Below are 7,272 nucleotides of genomic sequence, written 5' to 3'. Positions count from 1 at the left end.
GACCAGGGGGGTGATTGTCCCCCTGCACTCTGCTCTGGTGAGGCTGTACCTCAAGTACTGTGTTCAGTTTTGGGCCCCTGACTACAAGAAGGACATCAAGGCCCTGGATTTTGTCCAGAGAAGGGCTACGAAGCTGGTGAAGGGCCTGGAATACAAGTCCTATGGGGAGCACCTGAGGGAGCTGGGGTTGTTTAGTCTGGAGAAGAGGAGGCTCAGGGGAGACCTTAGAGCTCCCTACAACTACCTGAAAGGAAGGTGTGGGGAGCTGGGGGTTGGCCTCTTCTCACAGATAACTAGTGATAAGACTAGAGGGAATGGCCTCCAGTTGTGCATGGGGAGGTTTAGGTTGGAAATAAGGAGACATTTCTTCTCAGAAAGAGCAGTCAGGCATTGGAACGGTTTGCCCAGGGAGGCGGTGGAGTCACTATACCTGGGGTTGTTCAAGGAGGGGTTGGACATGATGCTTAGGGACATGGTTGAGTGGGTGATCCTGGTTCAACAAGACAGGAACAAAACCCACACCAGTGTAATTCAAGCTGGTGAAGCATGAGGTGAGGGATTGTTACTTAGTAGTATTTGGTATAATCTTTTCCTTACATTAAATTTAAAATGTAAACAATTATATATGACAACATGATATAGATCAGTAAATCAATTGCTCACCTATTTGCCTGCGCAACTTCAGCCTCCTTGGTTGTTTACAGTATAATACTGTACCTATTTTCTTAATCAAATGCTATGACTTTCCTCAAGGAGTAGGTACAAGGCAGACTTTGTCATCTGAATGTTAATTTCTACTAAAATAGGTAAGTAATTTTGGTATGCAGCGACACATTACACCACTGAAGAAATCTTTAGATGAACTGAGACTTTTGTTTCAGTTTTTATATATGGTCTACATTTTACAAATTGTAATCAGTAAGTGAACTTGCAAATTAATCAATGGGAATAATTTGTGGATAATGTATTAATTAAAAACTTGAAACCAATAAGATTCCTTCATAGAATGACAGTGGTTGAGGTTGGCAGGTACCTCTGGAGGCCATCTGGTCCAAAGCCCTGCAGGGACACCCACAGCAGGGTGCACAGTACCATGTCCACATAGCTTTTGAAGATCTCCAAGGAGGGAGTCTCCACAGCCCCTCTGGGCAGCCTGTGTCAGTATTTCATCACCCACACAGTAAAGAAGTGCTTTGTGATGTTCAGAGGGAACCTCACGTGTTTCAGTTTTTTCCTCTTATCCTGGCACTGAGAACCACTGAAAAGTGCCTGACTCTATCCTCTTTGTACGCTCCCTTCTGGTATTTATAAACCCTAAGATCCCACCTGAGCCTCCTCCAGTCCCAAGTCTCTCAGCCTCTCATTATAAGAGAGGTGCTCCATCCCCTCGACCATCTTTGTGGCCCTCTCTGGTCCTTCAAAACTGATCAAAATAAATTCTAATGAAGTAGACTTATGAATGTTCTGAACAGCAGTACTCAGTGTGTTATTGCAATACATACCAGGATGAGAAAAATAATAATAATAAATTGTTACCAGAAAATGTAATTGGATGCAGGGATGTAATATGCAATTGGTACTTGAGCAGCTGTAAGGGATTCAAGTATAATTACTAACATGAGAAATCAAATGTCAACATCCAAAAAAAAAACAAATGTCAGAAGTAATTCTCATATGTGGAAAGAGAGTAGTTTTTCCACCTCTTTTAAAAAAAAAAAAATCCAGTTAATAAAAACAAGTGGAAAGTCTGAACAACAACAACAAAATCAAGATCTGCAGTGGGAGTCAGGAGGAAACAGTGGTTAAAACACCCTATCATGACCTAAACACATTGCTAATATTAACAAAATATCATTCATAACAAATTTTCATTAGCATAAATTTTTTTCTTCAGCATTGATGATCACTATTTCATCAATATTTAAATAATTAAAACAATATTGATATGTGTGTTATGCTTACTAAACTTGAAAGTTAACATGTTGTTATCATTATTAGAACTTAGCAACAAACCAACTACTGTTCAGGCATAAATACTTAGGCCTTAGCAACCAGTATAATGTGTGAATAGCAAGAAAGGGAATAATTTCAAGTAGTCAGTTATTTATGACATTGTGAAAAGCTCAGAATAATTGGAAATCATCTTATTGTCATTAATGTTCTGCAAGACTGAATGGATAATTTAGAAATTTTCATTGCAAAAGCAGAGAATGAATAGCAGGAGATCAGGACACTGAGTCAGTTGCAGTATCATAACATAAAAAGGATTATTCCAAATAACTTTAGACTAATAAACATAAGATATTAAAGTGTAATCAGAGATCTAATCATGTGATAAAGATGAAACTGCTGACAACCTGAAACACACTGTGAAAAGCCTTCTCACATACTGGCTTTCCTGTGGTGGACAAAAGAATTCTCCATGCCACTATCACCAAAATGAGGTGCAGCTGCAATTCTAGACTGTGTCCCACCATTTCCCATTTCCTTATTAGAGGGCAAGTGTTTGCATTGTTGATAAGATCTATTGCTTCTGTAGTAGCTTTTGTAGGAACTTTTAAATAAGTTCTTCCTTGCCTTACAGTCTGCAGTTTTTAGTTCTATTTGATTCAGAATGTTGGTGTTGGTGCAATAGAGACTTCAGTTTGTTCTTCTTTTATGATTTCCTCTTTTCCATTTCCTTAGCACCACAGACAGTTAAAAATATGTATTTGTAGCCTAGTAGGGGAAACAAACCTCTTCCTTGCCCAAATTACTTAAATTATCCTAATTGAAGTACCAATTAAATAATTAACTGATTAGTCCACAGCACATTAAAATGACACTTCTCAGAAGTGATCCATTGACTCAGATTGTCTGGAGATACAGAGGCTGTTATAACTTTTGATGCTGAGCTCATAGGTCAGAGACTTTCTTTAAAAGTGTAAGGAATACAAACTCTTTTAAGGAAAATTGAAACATCTGCATATTAGGTAGGAAAAAAAAGGGGGGGGGAGGGCAGCAATGACAATGGGTCACATATTGTGTTGACTGTCATGGGAATGCAAGAGATACAGTTCATTTTTCCTAAATTCCCTTAATGTAGGAGAAAAATATCTGAAGAATTAGCAAAAATCCTAACAACCCTAAAGGCAATGTCCTGCTATATGCTCCTAATTCTGGAAAAGATGCAGTCCTTGATGCAGCACTTCAATGCATAACACCACACCCACATTGTTCCAGGAGTTAAACAGATCTGTTAACATCAGTAAAGTTATTCATCTCTATAGCAGGATTTGGATCGTGGTCATAGAGAGTGGACTCTGCTTTTCTGGCTGGCTAACCACACAGGCTCTGAGAGGATGATACTGAATATAAAGAGAACTCAAGTAAATAAAGAAGCTGCTGATAGACAGGAAAGATGTCTCCTATGAAAAATACCAAATAAGTTTGACATACTTGCCAAAAGGCTAAATTACAGACAAAATATATGCTAATAATAAGGTGGGTGACAAACCTTGGAGACAAAGGGAACTTCCCAACTTACAGGAATCAGGCCAGGATTTTACCCAAGGATTCAAACTGTGACAGAGCAAACAAAGCGGGAAGATGTGGGTTTACAGCTGTCCTAAGTCCTTGTCTTAACTCTGGATGCTCCTTCCCATTTCTTACTTTCAGCGAGCACTTGTTTTCTGCTGTAGCTCAGCTGGTGAAATCAGGGAGCTAATCCAGCCAAAATAAATAAATAAAATCAGTGTTTATTTTCACAGATTGATTGTTATCCATATCAGTTCCCAACTCACCACAAAGCTGTTGCAAGGAAGCAGAAGTGCATCATCAAAGGTGAGGCAGGGGCAGGACTTCTGTTATTACCATGGTCTGGTATCACCTTGTACACATTATTAAAACACAGCCTGAGAGTGATGAATGTCAGCCTAGGTTTTTAATTCTATAACTATTTGAACATTTTGAAGTATTATATCAAGCTAGATTAGGAAGTTTCCTCGTTTATGTAACAGTTTAGTTCTATAGATATTAACTGTTCTTCTCTAGGTTTCCATAATTGTGATCCAAGCAACAGTTTTTACTCATTCACAGGTTATAACACAAATATACTTGCCATAAAGACATGGCTTAGGCCCATGTCTTATACAGAACGTTTCTCTAATAATGTATGCTGCATTAATATCAGGTATAACTCATGCTGTTTGGTGTGCATAACAAAATACAGGCTGTATCATATTTATAAAATATGAGTATTACTTCTGGTAAAACACACATGGATTGACACTGAATTACAGTGTAGCAGAGTATATTAAATTCTGGTTTTTGAGCCAATTGATGTTACATACACTTTACAATGTGATGTGAGATTCAAAAGCAGGCACTAACCCAAGGACTATGCAGAGGCTAGGAATTTGGTCAGGTTTGGTAAAGTGACAGGGTGCACGTTAGCTCAAGCTGTGCTGAATCCTTTTTCTTCAGTCACACTCAATGGTCCCCTCATGTCAGGCTCCTTATTTTCTAAAGGAGAAAGCAAATCACTGCCTGGACTATAACAATCTGTGTTTGTTCCTATACAGAAATGAACTATATTCCCTCTTGGGCACAACCATTTCATTCAGTGTTTTAGAATTTGAATATGGCAATATATCCATGCATACGTGTATTCGTATATATCCACATATACCTTCCTACCTTTAATTATCTGCTGTTTCTTTGTTTTTTGTTGTTGCTGTTTAATGAAGGCTATATATTATATATAATGGCAATACATATATATTTATTATCATATAATTCTTCAACAACCAAATTCTGGACCTTTCAGATTGGCTAGGTCACGTAGAGGGTGACAGAAAGCAAGATGAGTCACATACTGCCTCAGGCTCAGTTGTAAGACTCAAAATACCTTCAGGAATTTGGTAAATTAAGTTCTCAGTGTACCTATAGGCTCCATTTTAAAAAGGTAGGTATTCACTTTTTTTAGTAACAGATTTATATTCAAGTCAGTCTATTTCTAGAGCTAAAGGGTTATCAGAGTGACTTCTAACTTATTCACATTTTCTTTATATAGCTTCTGTTTGTAGTGGGATATGAATAAAACCTGGCTGCTATTCCTATAGATTTGGGCTTTGAAAGTGAAAAAGGGATGAACGCATTCATTTGCGGCCCTGTGTTATAGGGAATGATATTGCTGGTGTCAGGTTGTCCCAGGGCCCACCCCAGCAAAAAACTTTCAGTAGGCCTGCATAATCTGAGAGGTCAAAATGATCTCTTCTGGCCAGAAGAGATCTGCACCACTGGAAACGGCCCATCTTGTGGAACTGTACTGCTCAGATTTAACACAGAACCTGGAGCTGATAAATTCCAAGGCATAAGGCCAAGAAAGCCAAGAACACATTCACAGAAGAAGAAATAAGGTTGAACCTAGAGCTTGTTTAATTTTGTGGTATGAGGTACAAAGTGATCTACTTGGTACCTTTGGAAGCTAATTACATTTACAAATTCAGCCTTCTTTCCAACACTAGCTTTGACAGCTTTTATACAGATTCACAGGATCACTGAGGTTGGAAGGGACCTCTGGAGTCCATTGGGTCCAGCCACCTGTTCAACCACCCACAACAGGGTGCCCAGGCCAATGTCCAGGAAGCTTTTGAAGTTCTCCAGGGAGGGGGACTTTACAGCCTCTCTGGGCAACCTGTGCCAGTGCTCACCTTCACAGTAAAACTTATTTTTTTTGTACAACTTTTTTTTTTGTGTACATTGGAACATTCTGTATTTCTGCCTCCTGTCCTTTCAGTGGATAAAACTGAGAACAGTCTAGCTTGGTTTACTTTACTCCCTCCCATTAGCTATATGTATACCTTGATAAGATGCCTCCTGAGCCGTTTCCAGGCTGAACAGTCCCAGTCCTCTCAGCTTCTCAGATTTCAGAATTTCCAAGCCCTTCGTCATCTTGCAGCCCTTTGCTAGATCTGCTCCAATATGTCAATTTTTCTCTTGCTTCCAGCACATATGAACTATATTCCATACGTGGTCTCACCAGGGCTGAGTATGACCTGCTGCCAATGTCCTTCCTACTGCAATCCAGGAAACTGTTGGTCTTCCTTACTGCAACAGCACAGTGCTGGCTCTGCTTCTTGTCCAAAAGGACTCTGATGTACTATGCATAGCTGCTTTCCAGGCTGTACAGGTGAACAGGATTATTCTTCTCCTGTTGCAGGTCATGACATCTTCCTTTGTTGAATTTCACAAGGTTTTTCTCTGCCCAGGTTTCCAACCCTGAATGGCAACACAGCCCTCTCATATACCAGCCACCCCTCCTGGTTCTGTATTGCCTGTGATTTTACTGTGGGCATGTTCTGTCCCACCAACCAAGTCATTAGCAAAGACTTTAAACAGTATTGGCCCCAGTAATAAAGCACTAGTGACTTACCTCCAGGTGGACTTTGAGCTGCTGATCACAGCCCTCTGAGCCTGGTTGTTCAGCCAGTTTTCAATTCACTCCACCTGTATTTCATCAGTTAGTCTATGACGGTGTTATAGGAGACAGTGACAAAAGCCTTACTGTAGCCAAAGTAAACAAATCCAGCAGTCCTTTATTGGCAACTCCATCATCTGTGTCAGAAGTTGTCATCAAGGCACACCAGAAGCCTCCTGTATTGCTTTGCTTTTTTTTTTTTTTTTTTTTTTTTTTTAACCTGTGCTTCGATGTGAGGTGTGAGGTACTCTCACCTTTGGTAAATGGCAGCATGACCAGAAGGGTCTAGTCTTTGATAGTGCCAGTACCACCTGGCCACTGTCTCATTGCTGGATCTTTGTTACAGTGTACTAGTTCTGTCAGACTTTGTTTTTCAAAAATAGAAATATTGACTGCTGTGCACAGCCCACAGTAAAAGCAGTTGAACTCTACCTAAAATGCAGCATGAAGCATGGCTTGACTCTAAATTCCTGTCACTGCCATTTCTGCAAACTCTAGCCTGCTTAGTGTGAGGGGGCTGCAATAGCAAGGAGAAAGGGTTTTTGAAGGGAAAGGTGTTTCATCAGAAGGTTTAACAGCAATATGCAAAGCCACAACAACTGAGAAGAATTTTCCTTGCCAGTTCTCACTATCTTGAAATATTGACAACTGATTTGGGAAGGGAGAGGAGAGCACCACTTAAACAAGTTGCTCTGCACAAAATAGCAGTCTGCATAAAGCTACGCCACGTTTTTTGCTTTTGCTACTCATGTACCATATTAGCAAAAAATGACGCTAGTCTTTGGAAAGTGGAAGAGACATTGAATTTCTTC

General features: G+C 39.8%; 1 long non-coding RNA gene across 1 annotated transcript; it reads right to left on the bottom strand.

Moving 5' to 3' along the window:
- Positions 1–351: 351 nt before the first annotated feature.
- LOC308193920 lies at positions 352–6,526 on the bottom strand. Its single transcript, XR_013950058.1, has 3 exons — positions 5,844–6,526; positions 3,783–3,868; positions 352–3,702 (listed from the first exon to the last, which is right to left on the bottom strand). It is a non-coding gene; the product is annotated as an uncharacterized lncRNA (long non-coding RNA).
- Between the last annotated feature and the right edge of the window lie 746 nt (positions 6,527–7,272).

The sequence above is a fragment of the Anser brachyrhynchus genome (assembly GCF_964034855.1).
Source record: "Anser brachyrhynchus genome assembly, chromosome: 4".
NCBI classification, from domain to species: domain Eukaryota; kingdom Metazoa; phylum Chordata; class Aves; order Anseriformes; family Anatidae; genus Anser; species Anser brachyrhynchus.
This window is presented reverse-complemented; position numbering and strand designations above follow the sequence as displayed.